The 20,542-nt window shown below is 39.8% G+C and overlaps 1 pseudogene; it reads right to left on the reverse strand.

Annotated features, from left to right (window-relative positions):
- Positions 1 to 4,077: 4,077 nt before the first annotated feature.
- LOC136097755 (protein NDNF pseudogene) lies at positions 4,078 to 5,558 on the reverse strand (annotated as a pseudogene).
- Between the last annotated feature and the right edge of the window lie 14,984 nt (positions 5,559 to 20,542).

The raw sequence follows: 20,542 nt of genomic DNA on the forward strand, positions 1-20,542 counted from the left end.
CTGCCTTGGTTGCAGCGACCATGAGATGGTGGAGTTCAGGATCTCGTGTGGCAGGAACAGAATAGCAAGCAGAATTGCAACCCTGGACTTTGGCAGGGCAAACCTTGGCCTTTCCAAACCATTGCTAGGGGAAATCCTATGGGCAAAGCTGCTTGAAGGTAAATGGGCCCAAGATAGCTGGTTAGTGTTCAGGGACTGCTTCTACCAAGCTCAAGATCAGAGCATCCCGACACGTAGGAAGTCAAGGACGGGAGCCAGGAGACCTGCGTGGTTAAACAAGGAGCTACTGGATAAGCTCAAGTAGAAGAGGAGACTTTATAGATTGTGGAAGGAGGGGCTGGCCACTTGGAGAGAATATAAGGCTGTTGTCAGAGGGTGTAGGGAGGCAACTAGGAAAGCTAAGGCCTCCTTAGAACTAAACATGGCGAGAGGGGTCAAGGACAACAGAAAGAGCTTTTTCAAATACATGGCAGATAAAACTAACACTAGAGGCAATGTAGGCCCACTGATGAACGAAGTGGGTGCCCTGGTGACAGAAGATACAGAGAAGGCAGAGTTACTGAATGCCTTCTTTGTCTCTGTCTACTCTGCCAGAGGCTGTCCTGAGGAGCTCCATACCACTGAGACCCCAGAGGAAGGCAGGAAAATGGAGGAGTTTGCCTCGGTTGATGAGGACTGGGTTAGAGAGCAATTAGGCACTCTGGACATCCATAAATCCATGAGTCCAGATGGGATGCACCTGTGGGTGCTGAGGAAGCTGGTTGAGGTCATTGCTGGACCACTCTCCATCATCTTTGCCAAGTCTTGGGGAATGGGAGAGGTGCCTGAGGACTGGAGGAAAGCAAATGTCACTCCAGTCTTCAAAAAGGGCAAGAAGGAGGAGCCGGGTAGCTATAGACCAATCAGCCTCACCTCCATCCCCGAGAAAGTGGTGGAACAACTTATCCTTGGTGCCATCTCAAGGCATATCAGGGAGAGGAGGGTCATTAGGGGCAGTCAACATGGCTTCACCAAGGGGAAGTCGTGTTTGATCAACCTCATTGACTTTCATGAGAACATAACAAGATGGATAGATGATGGCAGAGTGGTGGATGTGATCTACTTTGACTTGAGTAAGGCATTTCACACAGTCTCCCACAGCATCTTTACAGCTAAACTGAGGGATTGCGGTCTGGATGACTGGGTAGCGAGGTGGACTGCGAACTGGCTGAAGGAAAGAAGCCAGAGAATCATGGTCAATGGGGTGGAGTCTAGTTGGAGGTCTGTATCTAGTGGAGTGCTTCAGGGGTCAGTACTGGGGCCTGTATTATTTAATATATTCATCAGTGATTTGGACAAGAGAATAGAGTGTACTATCAGCAAGTTTGCTGATGGCACCAAGCTGGGAGGAGTGGCTGACGAGCCAGAAGGCTGTGCTGCCATCCGGAGAGACCTGGACAGGCTGGAGAATTGGGCAGGGAAAAATTTAATGAAATATAACAAGGGCAAGTGTAGAGCATTGCATCTGGGCAGGAACAACCCCAGGTTCCAGTATAGGTTGGGGAGAGCAGCATAGGGGAAAGAGACTTGGGGGTTCTGGTGGACAGCAGTATGACCATGAGCCAGCACTGTGCCTTTGTGGCCAGGAAGGCCAATGGTATCCTGGGGTGTATTAGAAGGGGGTGATTAGTAGGTCGAGAGAGGTTCTCCTTCCCCTCTACTCTGCCCTGGTGAGACCACACCTGGAATATTGGGTCCAGTTCTGGACCTCTCAGTTCAAGAAGGACAGGGAAGTGCTGGAGAGAGTCCAGCGTGGGGCAACAAAGATGATTAAGGGAGTAAAGCATCTCCCTTATGAGGAAATGCTGAGGGAGCTGGGTCTCTTTAGCTTGGGGAAGAGGAGACTGAGGGGTGACCTTATTAATGTTTAAATATATAAAGGGTGAGTGTCAGAAGGATGGAGCCAGGCTCTTCTCGGTGACAACCAATGGTAGGACAAGGGTTAATGGGTTCAAACTGGAACACAAGAGGTTCCACTTAAATTTGAGAAGAAACTTCTTCTCAGTGAGTGTGACAAAACACTGGAACAGGCTGCCCAGGGGGGTTGTGGAGTCTCCTGCTCTGGAGACATTCAAAACCCGCCTGGACGCCTTCCTGTGTAACCTCATCTAGGTATATACCTGCTCCAGTAGGGGGACTGGACTAGATGATCTTTCGAGGTCCCTTCCAACCCCTAACAATCTGTGATTCAGTGGTGTCCCGGATGGTGGTGAACAAATCAACCATTCCACAGGTCTGCTTTCCATTTAGAAATACCACGTAGAGTCCAACTGCGGCCTGCCACTCAAAAAAAATAGACCTAACATTAAGTCCCACACATACTAGCCTGAACTCCTTTGGCATTAAACCTACTTCACTCCTGCTGAACAACTCCTCCCAAAGACCTTAGTCCAGTCCCTAAAACACTAGGGAAGGGACTGTCCACTCCACCTGCCATCGGCTACTCCATCCCAGATGACTGTATGACATTTACCTACACAGTCTAGGCATGTCAACATATTAACCATGGACTCCTAGTGCTAATCCATCCACCCCCAACTCTACACCTCCAGGCAGAGCAGCTCCAAGCCAAACATGCACATACACAGACTGACGCTCTACAGAATGCTACAGAAAACATGACTTCAACAGCACCAGAAATGCTCAGTGACAAGAATGACTCCCAAACCAGAGACACTGTTGAGCAAAAGAACCTACAGGGAGGCAGTGGTGAGGTGAGAAGCCTCTACTTCATCCCCTAAAGAAAAAGTGGAACATAACAGCCCCTTACAAGATGGTACGTCAAAACAGAGATGTTGCATGCATGAGAAGCTGTCTTCAAGACCTAAGAACTTTAGATGTTGGGAAGAAGTGCCAGTCCATTAAACTGGATGGCTAGAGAGCAGAACTGCCGACACAGCCCAAAATTATGCCAAAATACAACCAAACACATGTTTTTTAGTATTGATTGTAGCATTAGTATTAGCCTGTTTTCTTTGTAGGTATCTGTTTAAACATCTTACAGTTGCATAAGTCTTTACCTGTTATATGGTATAGTAAGTTCACAGACTGTTAAATAAGGAGAATCTGTGGACCCAAAATATACATTTCATGATGATCCAGAAGACCATGGAGATAGCTGACAAGACTAGTTGTCCTAGAAAATTCAAATAAAGGGATCCTATATTAAGAATACCACTACCTATTAATGTATCTTGGGACCACTTTTGGGAAAATACTCCATTTGAATGTTGATTCAGTCATTATTCTTTTAGATTGATCAGAGGAGATCTAGAAACAAACTATTGTTTTACATGAGGTACAGAAAAACTACACCTCATGGATTTCAAGAAGCTTGGACATAACTGATGTCCTAGATTCCTGATTTACAGATGTGGATTAAGAAATTGATTGTAATTATTGTGTTAGCAATTGTTAGATCTGTATGTTTGTATGTCCTGTTGCAATGCGCGCTGATGTGTTGTGTTGCAGTCACTAAAAGAGTTTAGAAAAAGTGCGACTTATTTGATATATAGATGTATACAGGACAAAGTCCTGGTTATGCACAAGCCAGTGCCCAGTGGAATGAGAGGCAATTTTCTGCAAAATGCTGCTGCTTGCCACAGATTTTGAAAGTCAGGTAAGCACTCTGCTTCGTGACCCACCAGCCTTGGTCTCAGCTGCAGGATGCCACTGGGCACCAGCTCGTGTGCAACTAGGACTTTGTGTGGGTAACAAGGTAGACAAATTATTTATCTCAGCCTTTTAAGTATAAAATAATTTAGAAGCGGTTCATGCAATATGGATGCAAAGGAGTGCAAGATCCTTCAGGGTTTCCTGCTACATTGAACATCTACTGATCATCACATGTGGATCGCCAGACACATGTTAACACCCTCACCAGATGCTACTAGAGAGTACCAGCCTCAGTTCCTCCAAATAATTATTTATGTAAACATAAATATACAAGCTGGTATCTTTTCTACACAGTACAAATACAGATTGCAACTTCTCAGCTGTGCAAGTAGTCAGACTGTATACCTGGCAGTAGGATAATGTTCAGACCAGAATTCCATATATTTCTGTGTACAAGGGCACTACCAATTTCCTTGCTTTCACCAGTTTGCTCTGATATTTCATGGAGTGCCCACTGTGTCCCATCACTTAAATGTCCAGCAGTAGGATTTGCCAGGCTGCAGGCCTCTGATTGTCTTAATCGTCGCTGCTGTCTGGATGTTCTGGCTGTGGAATTATTTACAGAGAACCTTTTCCGATTTCTTCCTCTTATCTGGACCCAAGCACTGGTTCTGTTCTTTTTAATTCTGCTCTTCATTGTAATTATCATCCACTTCCTTTTTGTAGATGCAGAATTCATTTCTCTCCTGCATCCCCAGTGATGCCATCATGACCAAAGAACACATGCAGAGTTTGTCAAAGGCTTTGTTTCATGTATCTGCAGGAAGAGAAGGAAGCAACTGCCTGTTTGGGCCTTGTTGCAGCCAGGATCTTCAGTGTAGAAGCACCTTTTTTACTTCCTTTCAGACTAATGAGATACTTAGATTTTGCTTTTCCTTGAAGTTGGAACTGCCACACAACCTCCACATTTTGAGACAAGAGAATCTGAGACAAGGGAATTTTTCTATCTCTTCCCATTTGGATCTGAATAGCATCCAGGCACAAATGAACAGAGAAGGTGATTTTTCAGTGAGATGAAACAGGAGCAAGCAATAGAAATTTGGCTCACTTTCTCTCAATGAATACACCTACAACTCTGCCATCCTTCAGTGTGACTGTTTTCTGTTTAGCCTCCTCCTTCATTTTGGCAAAGGTGCCAATGTACACAGTGCTCACAATAGAAATGGTTTTTACCGCAAACATGTCAAAGTAGTACGGCATATTGGGCTTCGGGTCAGACACTGTGAAGATGTTCTTGTTCCTCATACAAAGTTTATGTAGCTCATCTCTCAGCTTTGAGGATGTTTGACACTCAAACTTTCATGATGATTTTAGGAAACCACATTCTTTGCCAGAGTTGTTGTCTGAGAGGAAATCAAAATGGGCAAAGTCAAATGAACTGAAATCCAGACCTGATTTTGGAGACATCACGAAGGGATCAACAGAACAGAACTTAGCTTCCATGGCACAGAGGCTTTTGAAATTGTGTTCTTCATTGATGACTATGCAATACTGAATTCACTGTTTCAGTAAGGAGGTGGTGGGACTTGGTTTCCATACCAGCATCACTGTTGTATGTCCCAGAGAAGTGACATAAATTCTGGGATAGTAAGGTAATTCAGGATAAGGTTTGTCCAGTTCCAGAGTAGTGTTTGCATACACTTCAAAATGAGTGTCCTCTGTTGACAGCAGATCAAGTTGGTACAAACCAGATGTGGAATTGGAATACATAAAATACTATACATAAAATACTCAACATTATTACCTTTGTAAGAGAACAGCTCCATGCCTTCCTCATTAGTAATCTGCTATTTCTGTTGTTCAAGAGGTCCTGAATCACCTAGATTATAAGCAAAGAAAAGCATGTGTGCAGAAACAATCTGCCAATATGAGAAAACAGAACTCGAACAAACACTTCTACATAAGATACAGACGTGAGACAAAAAAATGTTTTATCTTCTAAGGAAGATGTAACCATACTTCTGTCAAATCAGAGAAGGAGACTGGTTTGATACCCAGGTTAAAATGAAATGAAATAGAAATTGCAGCTGACCAGCCTTAATGGAGGCTTGTGGATGTTGTGGAACAGTTATCCACACTATGATACAGAAAACCACACAGCAACACCTTGTAATCTTCCCTTAAAAATACTCTTAAAAAGAGACTGTAAACACACAGTTGGAAGCACACTAATCAAACTTGGAGCATGACCAGCAAAGTGAGCAAAGGCTCTGAAGCTTGGGTTCAAAATGCTGTGTATAAAATAAGCTTAAAAATAGTAAAAAATAAAATTTTGATGGCATTTAAAAAATATGCAGGAATTATGGAAGATCAGAAAAACCACCTCTATGTATACTGAATAGACAAACAAATACTGTCAGTGTTGCTGAAGTCCTTCACCATAGGGTCTGCCAACAACTTAGAGCCTTATTTTCAAAACTGACCTCACTAGGAATGGAACAGCCCTGCAGCAGTGGAGACACTGACGTCATCACCATCTATCTTTAAATGAAATGTCAAAACCTTTCTGATGGCTTCTGCTTCTTCAATCCGAGAACAAATACATCCCTTTTGGAGACTGGCAAATAAAAATATACAGCCACTGCATCCCTCATACACACACACAGAGCACCATCATCAAAATGCAGTTTAAATAGAGAAATTTTGTACAGTGAAATATTTAAGTTGGGATAAGCCCTGATATGACACAAGTGTAGAAGTTCCTTAGAATTTTGCAGCTGACAGCCTCCCCTTTCAATAAAGTCAGACCAACACAAGCCCATATATCAGTGACATAAGATCAAGGCTAGAGCAGTAGAACTTTAAGCCTAGTAACTTTAGTGTGTCCACAAAGATGAAAGTACAGGCAACTAATTCTGTAGAGCCAATCACTTCAGAATACCACCGGTCACAGAATATTGCTCTACAGAAGATGACTTGATATTTACCCTTCAATTAAAAAACTCCACTCTATTTATGGTAAAAGTATCACTGGAGAAGGAAACACTGTGAACACCTGTAGCTGCTCTGTTTGAAAGATTCTTCTACTACGTATATGCAAAATCAGTGGGTCAAAATAAGTAGCTGAAGACTTTCTTGCCTCCTCTGCCCTTTTTGTGGCCATGAGGTTTTACTCTTTACTCTCCCCACCCAGAGAGTAAGTGAGACACTAACTTCACTAAGAGGGAATAACAATGAAGTTGATTTCTCCGTATTAACTTAATGGTATATCTTGAAGATTCTTATTCAGAGCAGTTCAGAGTAAGGTTAAAATAAAGTGTTTCCTGGTTTTAAAAAAAATCCCAAAGAGCTTGTGGTAAGTAGTATAATTTATTTAAATGTGAAGATTTAAAATTTTTATTGTATTTTAAAACAGAAAATGATACCTTTGTTCCCCTCTTAGAAAACAAGTTTGCTGTTTTTCCCTCTTTTCCCACTATACATATTGTTCCATCATTCTGGTCTAATTTTGCACTGTTACTAAGTATATATATATACACACACACATATATATAAAAGAAAAAGGATAAGTGACCATAATTACCAGAGAATGTTTTAGCAACATTTTGTACAAAGACAAAGTACTTTAATACTCCTTATTTCTGCAGAAATAATGTGTCTTATATGGCCCAGATCTACATGTGCCTTCCCCCGGCCCCATGTGCCACTTGCATCCCTATCTTGCAAATGAGTACTATGCACAGTTAATTCCTCAAGTAACTGTCCTCCAGCTTCCTATTTTCATTTCAGCAAACCCCACTGTTGTGTCACCTTTGACCACATGCCTGTACTACTCCTCATCTTCTGTAGATTAGTAACTTTTCACAAAACATCATACCAAATGAAGTCAACATGAATTATATTGCCTCAATTCCTTTGCCTGGATGATTGTTTTTCCAATACAAAGGAGGATAACAGGATCCCAGCGGCGAACTGACGCTCCTTTTTATTCTGTTCTGTGTCTTTAATTTCTTTATGTTTAATATTTGCTGTTAATCTTTGTGTGCTATTGAGGCCAGACTAAAAGGCTGGTAGATGCCCAGAAAGCTTATCAATTATATTGTCACCTGACACAGCACACTTTAACGCACGGGATGTATTTCGATGTGCTTAAAGTCAATCTGTAGAGGGTGCTGTTGCACTGAGCATTTGACAGTGGTCTTTCTACAGCTCTGAGAAAAAGCAGGTATTGTCCATATATTTTATCTGGGTCTTAGAGCTGAAACTCAAGATATTTACTGTCATTTTCTAAAAACAAATACTGTTAAAAAAATCACAACTCACTTTCAGTCTTGTAAAAGTGAAGATGAGCTAACAGCAGCATCATGATCTTAATAGCATTCTGATTCCTCTGTTATAAGACTACAAGGAAAACATTCATTTTGCTGTCTGATACCTTACAGCTGTGCATTTTAAGCATCATGGGAACTAAAATGAACTCTTACTGTAACAGTCTAGCATGGAGACGTTTTGTTGGTTTCATTTTTTTTTTTTTTAACCATGAAGCATAAAGAACAAAGTTTGGCATATTTAATTTCTCTTGCAGAAGTCGATTTTATTAATATCACCCTCAAAGCAGAGAAAGGTGGCAGGGTGAAGTATCCATGTTCATAGATGGATGACTGAAGGGGAAATAACACTTCAAAAATTTTCTCCAATACATTTTTTGCCCTTATTTTCAAGGGAGTCTAATTTTAGCTTGAGCCTTTCAAGAGGCAAGTTACTACTTCCATGTTGTCTTGTTCAGGTTTCCAATATATTACTTCTGTATCAGTATCCCAGTGAAGAGGTATGAAGGGAGCCAATCTAATTCTGCTAGCAAAAGGCTTTCCTGTTTCTAGCCTGTTGTGGGTAGAAGGTGCTTAAAAAGTAAAAAAAAAAAAAAAAATACTCTCAGTCCAAGCACCAGAGCCATTTTTAGATGCCCTAGTTCTTGGAAGCTTTTTTCCCTAGAGGGGGAGGAAAAGGGGGGAGAATAGGTTCCCCTTTCTTCTACCCCTCATGCCTAAAAATAACATGGCTGTGAATAAGAATTTGAAATATATAACTAATATACCTTAAAGGCTAGAAACTAGTTACCGAGTCAAAAACTCATTTGAAAATAAACCCTTCCCTCCTCCCTCCCCTAATTATTCTCAAGGCTGGCTTCATGACAGTCAGGAAGGAACAGCTGCTATCTGAACATTAGACTGACAAGACTGAAAATCCAGCCCTCACACTATTAATGGATTTACTTTTGTTGTTGAAGAACAAAAGATTCTGTATCATACATAAAGATTTTCTTTTTTTTTCCTTTTTTTTTTTTTAAGCTGTTCACATCCCCTGAATAATGAAAGCTTATGCTGCCTTTACATGTTTTACAAACTTTATGTTATCCTGTTTTGACACTGAAGATTTGCAGCACACATATGAGTTCAAAAGAGAAAGGTAAAGACTTTGATCTGTAGTGCTCAACTGCTCTTCTCTTAGAAGCCCATAGTGCAGTGATGAGAGAGCTGAGAACATTCAAGCTGGATAAATTATCACACAAATGTGCCACATTGCATTGATCCCTTGGTAGAGATTTTTTGACATTAAGACTTTTTTTTTTTTTTTAGAAACGATAGATGAATGCTAGATGAAAAACAGAACAAAACCAGTTTTTAAGTGACGGTTTCCTATTTTCTTCTATACTGGTGTATATATGAAGGAACAAAGAGCCCTGACTGATGGTAAGAAAGATGAAGTACATGAATTGGCTACAGTAGTCACTGAAAGACATCAACAACCATTGTTTTAATAACTTTTCTGAAAGCAACAGAGAGAGCACTTCCTTACAAGTTACCTAACTTGATCTGAGAACAGAGAAGGTTACTGTCTTTTGCACACTTTCTAGTAGGCTCATGCTTCAAGCACAGAGGATTTTATGCTCATTTATTTGTATCCTGTGTTGAAGTGATAATTTAGATCACAAACTCTGTGGGACATGAACTTCACCTGTATGAGTGTCTAGCCCCTTGCATCACACATGCCTTGATGATGACAGAAATCCTTTGCAAACCACACTGCTGAAAAATGAATCAATACAGTAGATTCAGTTTAGTGGACTCAGGACAAACACAGTCATAATACAGATACAGTGCCTAAATTAGTACAAATGCAATGTCTAAAACTATAAGCAAATACTTTAAAGTGTTAAAAAAGGTCAAGTATTTGGCTGGATCCAAAAGCATATTCTGCTTGGTGAAAGGAAAAGCAAAGGAAATGTCTGGCAACTCTGAGTTTCACTGAAGACAAAAAGATAACAATTTCCATTATGACTTTTTGAAGGATACATTTTCATGGCTGGTTGCTGGGAATAAGGGAAGGTGAAAGATGACTCAGCTCTAGAGAACTAGTTGATTATTAGTTTATATAGGGACAGCTGAAATGATGAGCTCTAAGATCAGAAAATTCAGGTTTGTCCATCAAGGAAAAGGACCAATTTTCAGCCTAATGGAGGAACACAAATGGTTGTACAGATATCAACTCAGTAATGGTTTGTTAGTGAGGAATGGCAGTTGAACACACTGAGATGAACATTTACGAGCTTGTAGACACTTTAATTGCAATAAACTGACTCACTAGCAGCTACACATTTTCCTCTAAAACTGAAAACAAAGGTCAGGCTAATATAAGGTGCTCTGAAGTTAAACCAAAGGCTTTGAGTCATGACAGAACTATGATAGCCTACAGTTCTTCATTTGACAGGACTGTAGGATCCTAAATGGCTAAATTTATAACCACCTCTTTTCACTGATGCACAACTCTACCGTAGACAGTTCTCTGAGAGCAGGAAAATCCAACTGGTATATTCTTCTGGAGTTCAGTCTGACCTGTGCTGGAGAGTGAGCCAGCAGAATGAGTTCACCAGCTTGTCTTTGCCTCTGCCATGAGGTAGGTCTGCTTTATCCATCTGAGCTGGAACAACAACCAGACTTGCTTGACATTCTCTCCCCTTTTCAAGAAGTCCTCCCAGACTGTCAATCTCTCCTTAAAACCTTTTAGCTGATCATTGTCTTTTGACCTCGGCTTTGGTGAATAATCAGTTTTGCACTGATGTGTCTGACAGCATTTTGTGTGAAGTGGTGGACCTTGTCAGCACTTCAACTTTCCATTGAATTTCTTTAGCACCTTCTGATTGATCTAATTGCATATCACATAGTCTATAATCATATCCCAGTTACCCAGAACTTGATTCTGTGATATAAGGAGTTTTCTGTTATAGTTTTATTTCCTTCTACTTTATTTCAGTACTTTTTTATCTATTTATGCCAGCTATACTTGTAGAATGAAATATAAACATGCAAATAGGTATACCTGTGACAAAATGTTTTAAGCTACTAATGTAGACACCTGTGAAGAAGAAAGACCAAAAGATGCCATGCAAGTGGAATTTTCCTTCTCCTTGGCCCCCTACACTCTGGGATTTGAGAAGGAAAAACGTTGTGAACGGGTCTTTCAATGTCCATGAGAAAAAGAGAAGGTAGGATATCTGGAACAACGCCCGTAGGGAGTTTCATCACGGTATTACATCGCTATGGTAACAAAAACAGTTATAGATCTAATTTGAAGCACATTTATTTGTTCTGAGAAAACTTTCCCATCTTCTGCTTGCATTCCTAGCTCCCCAAAATTTATCATATAGTGCTTCTTACAAAAACAATTTCGATAACTTAAGGAAACTTTTGAACAGTAGTGTATGACATTGAAATGGGAGGTCATATTTATTCACTAGACTTCAAGAATGAGGTACAAATTAATTAATGACAAGTATAGGAAGAGGAGACACACTGCACTTCAGAGGGCACCCAGCTAGCACACAAAACAATCACTATGATGCTGCAGCTAGACCATTTGCTACTGGAAAAGACAAGTACTGCCAATAATGAGGGCAGATAAACATAAGAATGGATTATGGCAAGAGCTTTTCCATTACTTGAAATCTTTTTATTCAAACAGTCTGTCTTTGTAAGACATAGGGTGTAGCACAGCAACAAGGCTAAAACTGAGTGAAATTTTATACTGGTTCTATTGAGGTAGGAGATTTTAAGGTATATTTTTAGCTGTCTAGTTTTCAGAAAACATTTAATATTTTACCAACTAGAGCAGAAAAGGACTCACTATGTCTGCTTAGAAATATTAGACTGTTTCTTTGGCCCTTATCCACCTCAGGAATAGAAGGAAGAGTTGGAGATCAGTGTCCTACGTGAATGGAAAGGAGAACATTTTAGAACCACCAGAAAAAAAAAAAAAAAAAAAAAAGGAAACACTACCTCCTTGCTCACAGAAAGGAAAAAGAACAGAGAAGGGCTATTTTCCTCTGAGACAGCATCACAGACTCCACCTGAATAGATTGCTTCCCAATACAGATGGCTATACCTGCAGTTGCTTCTCCCAGCACCTGCAATTCACTTGCCGGAACACCCAGATTTCACCAGTAACCCCAGGAGTGCTCCTAGCTTAGGGATGGTTTGTGAATTTTTACAGCTGTAAAATGAAATACTTTTGTTTTCCCTCACTTAAGCGCAGCTCAGCAAAGGCACCTGAAAATAAGCCTCTATGTTAAGCACCTTCCAGTAGCTCTAAGCATTCTTTAACTGCATGTGCCTTACCTGAACAGGCAGGCAATGTAAACATAATTCCCCAGATTAAACCCTCCAGTGATTTTTATTCTAGCTGTAGAAGCTGATTTGGATAAAAGAAAGAAAGGAGAGATATCAAAGGAAAAAACAGAACAGGAAAGCAAGGATAAGAGGAGAGAAGAGCAGACAACCCAGGCAGAGAAAAAAAGATAGTCCAGACTTCAAAACTGATATTAATGACTTGATATCGCCAGCTACAGACATGAGTTCACATGAGGATGACTCTGTCATTCAAAACTCCTTGTCTTTCTTCCTAACAATTTGGTGTGGGGAGAGGTGGTTTGCTAGGGAGGGGGAATAGAGGGGTAGTGTGCTGGTGGTGTCCTGGTACAACTTTATTGAACAGTATGCTCTTTGTGAGCCTGGCTTACCATACTACTGGCACCAGGGCTTAGTGGTAGCTCAGGGTCCCTGCCTGGGGGAAAAAGCAAGTTGGTGGGAGCTACTGCAGCTATTGTCACAATGTCAGCCTGGGACCACTTGCCTGTCTCAGCCAAAGATTCTCTGGCAGCAGGAACAGGGACATCCCTGGCTAGCTGCAACCACCTTCTCCCTGCATGCTTCCCTCAAAGCCTCTATCCCCTGGTTTCTCTGGGGCTTATGCTTTACAGTCCCATTGGTTAGGATGGCAGCTCAAGGAGAGACAGTTCAAGCACAGACATAGCAGGTAACTTGATCTGTATAGGAAGAGATCAGGACAAGCAAAGCAGATGCCAGTCCCCACTCCCAGCATGTACATCCCTATTTGCCTACTTTATACAAGACCCTTTTGCTGCTTAGAGCAGCCACACAATGTTCACATATTTTCTGGGTGGCAGCAACAACAGCAACTGGCTGTGAAGATCTGGAGAAAGGGTTCATGCTACATATGGAGTTGTTCAAGACAACCAGAAAGTGGGTTTCTGAGAAAAAGTGAATATTTGTGGTATTTCTTAAAAGTTTGTATCAGTTTGCTTACATCCTGCTGATTGTCCTCAAAGGTATGGGACATCATCTCTGTCTTTCTTCTACAGTGAATCAAAGCTGTGTTCACACACTGAAGCTGTCTCCTTATAACTTATCATCAGCCAGTCTTAGTAACACTAGATCACCCATTTTTATAGCCCATCAGATGCAACCTTCTTCAGTTTGCAAGATAAGATATACTGAGGAAGAAGAGGAAAGCCCAAGAAGTACAACAAGCCTCATGGTGCAATCAAATAGTTTCTCTCCTCATATTTATATCAGGGAAGCATCTACCGCTGGTTTTCAATCTAGTGCTGAAATAGGGATGCATAGAATGGTCTCAGCAACCAGCCAGCAATACGTGCCCCTTCTTACTATTGCCAGACAATTTATAAACAGGCTAAATCTGTTAAATGTGTAAATCGGCTGTCATTGCTACACACCTGTGGAGCAAGGTGTAATCACTTGAGCTGCTGGGAGTTCTGCAGGCTGCCTGCCTCCACTCCATTCTCGTGTTGCACTCCCAGCAAGATTCAGAACAAACAAACAACTAAGCCCTGCAAAGATTGTTGATGAGAGAACAGACATTTACCAAATCTGACATCCTTTGGGGATGAGTCTTTATCGTAAACAGCTCACTTTTTGAAAATTCAACCACCTGTCCCCTGCCAAGCACAGTGCCTTAGAAAAACAGAGATATCTAGTGGCAGTCTGCAGTTTTTCTGCTGTAAACAGAGTTTACTTTCACGTTTACTTTACTATAGTGTGTGTTAGAGTAAGTAACTAGAATTCTTTTCAGAAAAGTGCCTTTCACATGACCCTGTCTCTAGGTCTGCCCTTTTTTTATAAGTAATACTAATTAATTCCATCTAATTCAATCCAATTACATTTTTAAGTGTGTTTCTGCACCTAAAAGCACTTCTTTTTTCTCTGCTGTTATCAGCTGGTACACTACAGAAATTATCTTCTTGCCCTATGAATTTTACTTCCTGGCTGCAAAAGAACCCTTTTTATACTTATATGCCTAGACAAGCAGAAGATGAATCTTACCACATACAAGGCCATTTCGTTCACCAGTAGTGATCACAAAAGATAGGGAAGCACCTCAACAGGCCACCCTCATTATAGTTATCAGACAAGCAAGTACCATGTTTGCTCAGTAGGAAACAAACAGCAACACGCAGATAGTTATGGAAATGAAATACCCTGCCAAAGGCTTCAGCCTGCAGTCAACTCCGGCAAAATAAAGCATATGAATAATTAGATTTTCAGTGGCAAATACTAGTTAGCTCTCGAAGTATTACACCACACTCCTTCTCAAGCAGAAAGAGCATCTGATTGTAACTATGTCAGTGCCCAGCAATGTGAGAAGTACAGTGTTGCATTTTAAGGATCAAACAGACCAAGAGATGGATATACCTTTTATGTCTGGTATTGAAGGCTCACAACATCTTTCTGATGTGATGGAGAATTGCTTATAAGACAGTTAACTTCCATGGTTTATGAAGTGAAATGTGTCACTAAGCATTGGGAAGTACTCTCTATAACTTCAAAGACTGATAAAGTCAGAGAGGTAGAGAGCATGTGTTTTCCTTAGTCACAGATAATCAGGGTTGCTTCATTCCTCTCTGCAGATCTTATTTTGCCACCAGGTTGCCCCTTCATGTCACTGTCAAGGTTCAGGCTGCTTTACTTAGGTGTACAGCACCTCAGGATGCTGCTCACTCATTCTTCAGCTTGTTACAGGTGGTGCAGACCAGTGGGAAGCCAGTTGTACCACCAGCATCTCTGTGAAAGAGTGTTTGTTCATCAGCAGAGGGGCTTTACTCCCACCCCACCCCTCCCTTGATGCAACCTTGGCTTCTCTCAACTGGAATTGACTGGAGAAAGAGAGTGTACAGTGCTGGCAGCCTCTCTTTCTGGCTGTTGGTCTCCAGCTCCATAAAGCTCTGCTGTTGAGTGTATTTCATTAGAGCATTCATCTGACAAAAGATGCATTTTGTTTTTGTACCTGACATGAAGCAGACACTACAGTCCTTGTATAAATGGAATAGGATGCCAATTTCTTTTCTTTAGGAATATTACAAAGCCCTCTATTACTTTCATATAATGGATAGATTAGTAATGACATTTAAACCATTTTCTTTGGATTCTGCATCGTCAAAACCAAGGCATTGCAAACCATGTTCTCCCAAAGTATTTGAACAGCAAGTTTTGATTCAGGTATGGAAATGCGACACAATAGTAGATTATTGCCATTTACATGTGAGCACGCATAATAAGAAGCAAGACTAATTGTGTTTCCTAAAAATGTAGAAAAGCATCAATAAAAGAACTTAATGAAGCCTGAGATTTACTTGCCTTGTATTAGACCATTCACATCACATTGTAAAACAAAAATGCTTTTAGTGTTTTAACTATCTTTCTCTTCAAATATCTTTTTAAAAACTGTAAATGTGATTTCCTTATGTGTTTCCTTACTGCCATTTTTAATTATCTAGACAACTCAGAAAAATGCAGAAATTATGGATACAGTAATCTGAGTAAGGGTTAAGAGTTTTTACAGAGAAAGTTTCAGAAAGTTTACCAAAGAGAAATCAAATTGTATTTTTATGTATTCAGTATCTAAGTCTACAGTAAGAAAATGCTAAGGAATTTAGGATATTAATAATTTTAAAGTCTTCAGTCTAGTGTAGAAGAAATATAAGGAATCCGTGGATTTCAATAGCACCCATTCAAGTGCCATTGAAGCTGACTGACTGGTGTGCTTAAATGACTCATCAGTGTAATAATGATAGCAGCCAATCTACATCTCTTGGTGTCTTCACATCAGCTGAGATGCCTTTTTTAGAAGCCATTTAGTTAACCAAGTTGCTGTGCTGAGCTCAAGTGTAATTCAATTATAGTTTAGAACCCAAGCTCGTCAGGAGGTCAGTATGTATTGTTTCTTTTTGTGTAAAAAACAACAACAATAAACCAACCTGAGCTGTTTACAGCTCAGACTTCACTGATTTTACTTCTGCTTGTATGTCCCGGTTGTGGTGGTACAGAGACAACCAGGAGCAGGTTCCTCTGCCCTGGCTCTAACAATCAGCTCAGAGTGAACCTCACTGCTGCTCTTACACAGGCACCATTTGCACCTGTCAGAAACATGTCATTTTTTTTTTTTTTGCAAACACAGCTAGCTCCAGCGTCCATTTTGATGGTAATTCTCTAGCTACATAATCAAAGGGATGGACCAGGTCATCTAATAAATATTAAAATACAAACATATCATCCATTCATGCAAAGCAAATGGGTCAGATGGCGATTTGTCTCCCCAGACTCCAAGCTCCTAGGTTCCATACTCCGGATAGCTGTGAGCTAGTGAATTCTTGCAATTTTAAGTATAGAAAACATACTCAGAGTGATATGGACTTAGCAACAGTACTTATCCTTTTATTTGGAAGAAACCGAACGTGCCCTCCAAAACTGGTGGCAACTCTGAAGAAAGGTTTATTACCTCTCTTACTCTGAACTTTTCCCACAGGGAATGTGACAAAGATTGTGGGGGAAGAGAAGTACCCTTTTAAGTTTATAATAAAAATACTATAAATTACAAATTCTCCTGGCACTTTCTCTTTGAAGAAACAAAATGAAAATATTTTGAAATAATTTACCTCAAAATCAGACGAGGCTTTGCATTAGCTAAGGTTATATGAAACTCTATAGTTCATATGATATCATCTGTCATTTTTTTTATATTCATGGCTACATTGATGTCAGCAAGATGATGAAAACTCAAGTAACAAATTGTCTCTAGATTAATATATACGGGTTTTTTTTAATTTATTAACCACTGATTAGTGTAGATACCTGAATCCTTCAGAATGATGAAAATTAGAACATCCTAGATGTGGGAAAGCACCTTTTTAGACAGACATTTGAAGTTTTTCACCTGAAGAAATTTAATGCATCACAAAAAGGCTTTAACAGGTGCTCAGTTACATTTTTCAACAAGAAGAGCAAAGCAGTGAGGGGATGGCCACACGTCCCACTATAGCTAAAGCTCAGCCAGAGGGGAGCATCCCCACCACCCCATCCCAGTCTTGGGCCCTTCAACATTGATTGCCCTCCAGATCTGCTATGTGAATAACCTTCCTTAGTGACGTCGGCCAGCTTAGATATATTTGCTACTTTCTCCAAGCTGGGAAGCCAAGATGGGAAGGCTTACTGCCCAGCAGGACATACATGTTATTGCTGGTCTGCCTGCAGTTAAGCAAAGGCAGAGCTATTTACAGCTTGACAGTCTTTTCTGGCAATATATGTATTTTTTTAAATATTACCATGTTATTAAAGCTCACCAAGAATTTTTAGCCAGTGCAAGTAATATAGTCTGGCTGGTAGGCACAATTTAGAAATGGGAAAGTGGTCTAAAGAATTTGAATTATGGCTTTTCCTAACATGGACATGTAGGACAAGTTTTGGACATTTAGGGCACATTGTCTCGAACCCAGGCACAGAGAAAAATCTCCTTTTACTTTAGTAGATCCTGAGGAGACATTTCTGGGCCACCTTTTCACACTCAGGACCATATGATTTCCAGAAGCTTTCCTTCCACCCATGCATTCAGTATTTTAATTTCTCCTATCACAATCTGTGGAAAAATAACAGTCTTTGAAAACACTCAAAACAGATTTGTGGTGAAAGTTCTAGATATTCAAATAGCTCTCACAACTAGAATTATTTTACCCTGTGCTGTGTGATCTAACTTCACATTTGAAAAGGCATTTATTCTGAGTGCCACTTGTACCTGAAGAACAGAGAAAGCAGAAAGCAGAATCAAGTGTGTTTGCAGGTTGATAAAACTGGGAACATTCAGTCTACAGAAAAAGACAGATATGATATCTGTCTACAAGCATATAAAAAGATGGTTAGCCACAGATTATGACCACTGCAATTAGTCACTGCAGGCAGAACAAAGCCATGAAGTGGAGTTCCTGCAGGGAATACTGAAGTTGAACAGCAGGGAGGGAGCTTTACTCACCATAAAGAAATTGAGTTGCTCAGGTGAATTGCGGACTCATGATAATTGAAGATATTTTAGGCTGGGCCAGACATCTAAAGGTGGATGAGGAATAATGAAATCAACATTCCTCACCACCACCCACATACAAAATAGGAGGAAAGAATAAGTCACCTGTTTGCAAATTCAGAATGGCAGAGTAAAGGAGAGTCAAAAAAAAAAACCCAAATCTCCTCCAAAATGAAACAAAACAACAATTAAAAAAAACCACCAAATCCACCCTATAACCTCTTATATAAGTAAATTGCTTTCCTAGAGCAACAAGGATGAGAGACAAAACAAAAATGAGGCATGACTCACATTGCTTACTGAATACATTGGTATCAAAAGATACTCAGATAATTACCTGATGACACATCAACCTCAGTTCCAGATTTTGAAGAATGTTTTCACAGTTGTGATTTGCTTAAAGCTAAACCATCACAAAATAAGTGATTTATGAAACTTCCAAAGAGGAGAGAAATATCTGCACTTTTAATATTGCAAAATGTGATGTGCACGTTCAGGTAAACACTTAAGTCCCATTTTAGGAAAGAAAACCCTAAACCACTTCTTTTCCTGAAACTGTATTTCTAGCTTTCAAAATTCGAACTTTGTGACTGAAAATCCAACTCAAAATTTTAGCTTCATTCTAATGGTACTAGAGTCAACAGAAATAAATTTGCAAGATCAAAAGCAGATTTTTTTTTTTTTTTTTTTTGGTGGAGGAGGAGCAGTCCTGAAGGAGAAAATACATTGTTTTGAATTTGTGAAAGAATTAGACTCAGCATTTTGAGACAATTCCACATAAGAAGAAGAATAAGGGTTAAAGAACAACTCAAAACTGTTAGCATTAATGATGAGAGGTATGTTATGTGGACAGAGACAGAAAAGAGAGGCTATTCCAATGCAATATTTTGCACACTGGTTGGGATGAGAGTTTCTAGCGAGTGGGGTGTATGCTAAATTAAAAATACTGCTGTAAGAAATGACAACATTCAAGAATTTTACATGTCTTCATGAAAGTGACTTACAGATCTTCATAAAGACAGAAAAAGTGCACCGAATATGGCCTAGCTACATACTGAAGTGCTATCAGTATTAAAACTTTTAACAGAAGCAAGAGTTAAAAATTTAGTAGACTGATCATTATAATGAAATTGAAGACATAAATAACATATAAAAATCAGAAAATAAATATATATTCAATTAAACCACACTGAATCAGTTTGATGCAGTGAACCTTTCTGGAATTGAATTTTTCTGAGTATTATTTGCTGCAAAAGGTTCAAGCCTCAGCTGTGCGGTTCTGCAGGGTTCTAGATTGTGGCCCAAAAGTTCAGATGGAATTCCTACTGTGAAGATTTCAGGTAGGATAAAGAAAGCTTGAGATTTTAAAAATTATGTGAGCAAGGAATGGTTTCATGTACATTCTCACTCCTTCATAAACTGTTGTCATTACCATTCCACTAACTTTTCAGGAGGAACTTGATCTTCATACTTTGTCTTAGAATTAAGTGGCAACTAATGCAATCATCCTAAATTTAGCCTTATATTCTCAGGGTATATTGCTCCAAGTGTCCCTTTTAGTTGCTATACCTAATTGTTAGAAATACAGATTAGGAAGACCCTAATGCCTTTGTAAGTCTGAATCATTATTTGCCCAAAATATTTGATAATTTGTCTCAAGTGTTTTTTTACGTTGATAGGAAACTGAGATTTTGGCATTTATCTTCTACAACTTTGATAAGGTTTTTAGTTAAATACAAGTCTTGTTCACTTTAATTGTATGTTTGACTATACCCATCAACAGTGTATTTCCATTAACAGGTCTGATCAGAGGGCAAAAGTAGAAGAAAGTAGATATTAATGCTCTGTGATTAAAAATAGCATAAGAAAGAGGTGATATGCAAAGTCTCTCAGACTCTAGACAAGTTTTAGTGGATATTTTATAAACAGCATTAAAGTTTTGAAATTACTTACGTGAAATGCTCTGTGGTATTTCTTGGCTCTTCTCAACTATTCTGTCATTTTCAGGTGTTTTAACCACTTTTGCTTAGGAACATGGGCAGGATTTCTTAGAATATATCTGTTATCTGAAGGGAGAGTGAGGATTGCATAGGCTTTTCTCTACAACTAAGGTGTTTATTTCCCTCAGGAATTGTTAATATTTACTTTATCCACAGCAGAAGGCTAT

Source organism: Patagioenas fasciata, chromosome 2 (genome assembly GCF_037038585.1).
Source record: "Patagioenas fasciata isolate bPatFas1 chromosome 2, bPatFas1.hap1, whole genome shotgun sequence".
Classification (NCBI taxonomy): Eukaryota; Metazoa; Chordata; class Aves; order Columbiformes; family Columbidae; genus Patagioenas; species Patagioenas fasciata.